We start from the raw sequence: 2,110 nt of genomic DNA on the forward strand, positions 1-2,110 counted from the left end.
TTACAAATTTAATCTTTCTCGGATAGACCTGAATTATCATAAAATAAAAAGTTGAATAAAAAGATGGGAGTGAATCGTTTAAAATATGAATTTAACATTGAAAATAGTGAATTCAATTTATAATTACTCATTTGGGGATTTCACTCTCGGGAACCAAGAACAAACTTCAGTGTACTTTGACTTACGGATTATTCCATCTCACGCATGTACTATTTTTCCATCCTAGGGCGTGGTCTAGTTAATGCGGAAGAAGGGACTCATTTGGTCATTTGTTCCCGCGGATTTATACTTAATAAAGTTTGGAATCTATTTTGGCACGTGGTTTTGACTAATCTTGACTGCTTTGGAGTGGCTGAAACGTGTTACCACGTCGTCACTTCTTTGTTGTTTTCTTACACTCAAATGACTCTTTCTCCTATCAGTCTGTATTAATTTGTACTTTTTGATTTACTGTTTTGTAATTTAATTTTCGAATGAGTTCATTAATTACAACAACGAATGAGATTTATATTTGCTGTCCAATTATTATTACCTATTAAAATTTGGGATGAAATGTATGAACTTCTAGTCAATATATTTGACGAGTATTGGTAGTGTGCTGTTCCGAGAGTTTTGGATTGTCGTGAATATATGATAAGATGAAAAGGATAGATACCCTAAACAAACTACATTCATCAAATGACTGTCTCAATCTACGACACTGCAAAAACAGTTCAAGGAGTAGTCTTAAACACCTTAGAGTAATTAAGTTGTTGGGAAAGTTGATTCACAACCAGCTCGGACTGAATACAGATCGGACTATACCCCACAGTTGAACGATTAAATGGGAATGTGGTTTGGGTGTATTTGTGTGTAGAAGAGTCGTTCTGAGACAAGTTCTGAAAACGAGAACTATATATCAGCAATATGTATTCTTTGCCAACTTCTTCCATAATTTTCTGCTTGAAAGTGTTAGTCCATTAATTCTGTAGGACACATAAAGAGCGATATCAGTTCTATCCAAATCCTTTGCTTTAAAAACTTTGTAGATTATTACCCGATTTAGTAATGTTTTCAAAATCCGTCTGTTTTTTAATCTTCTATCATTTTAATAATCGTCCATTAATATTCTATTATTTATTTATATTAATAAAGCTCAATTAATAAGAAAATAATTTATAATCAATTTTATAATGTTAATTTCAACAATTTAAAGCAATATTATATATATTATAAATCTACTTTAAAATGATAATTACACAATAGCGAGTTACACATCGGGATAATCTGATTCCTATGCAAAGCGCATAAATCTTTCGCCTTTTACTAAAGATTTCCGTGTGTAGGGGTTATCTGGTTATTTTATTTTTGTACCTCTTTGGAGGTTTTTTTATTACTTTTGTAAATCATAAAAACCTGCCATAAATTATCTGTTCGGCTACATATGGCCGTGCCCCCACCTAATAATAACAAAATGACACAAGTAAATTTATATTTTTCAAATTTTTTAAGAAATAAGTTAATTTATGGACAGTTAGAAAACGGAGAAAGATTGTTGAAGACTACGCAGTTTAGGGCGCCTTCCCAGCCTCACGGATTGCGAAGCAGTTTCCGTGAATTACGGCGATGGAGAGGCGTTGAAGAAGTCAAAAGGACTATCTAGAATAGCCGTCTCAAAAAGCAGTTCCTGTTAAAAATGAATTCAATATGTCGATAGACAGATCACTTAAATCAAATGCGGCGGAAATCATTAAATTTGGATCTAAATTCTGGATAGCTATCTTTTGGCTGCAGAAAAGAAAATCAAGATGGGAAAATCCTGCGGGGAATATCCGATCGAAACATTTGAAGAGCCAAATCATTTTTCCTACCATGGAGATGATTTTTTAGAAATTTTTATAACTTCATTCTTATCGAAGCTTTTATGTGAATCTCCGCGAAAATGTCGTTTTCATTATAAAGACCGGGCCTTTTATAAGATTAATTTTTTTCCACTTGAAACTCCAGTTTGATAATTCAGGAGAATGAAGATGCAATAGAAAGAACAGATGACCGACAAAGTCGTTAATAAAACTAATGATCTACTTAGAGTAAATATAACAGTTAATAACAGTAAAATACTTGACTGTGG

At 32.7% G+C, this 2,110-nt stretch overlaps 1 pseudogene; it reads left to right on the forward strand.

The window, feature by feature from the left end:
* Positions 1-1,261: 1,261 nt before the first annotated feature.
* LOC115231252 lies at positions 1,262-1,366 on the forward strand (annotated as a pseudogene).
* Positions 1,367-2,110: the final 744 nt, after the last annotated feature.

This window comes from Octopus sinensis, unplaced genomic scaffold, assembly GCF_006345805.1.
Source record: "Octopus sinensis unplaced genomic scaffold, ASM634580v1 Contig17961, whole genome shotgun sequence".
NCBI lineage: Eukaryota > Metazoa > Mollusca > Cephalopoda > Octopoda > Octopodidae > Octopus > Octopus sinensis.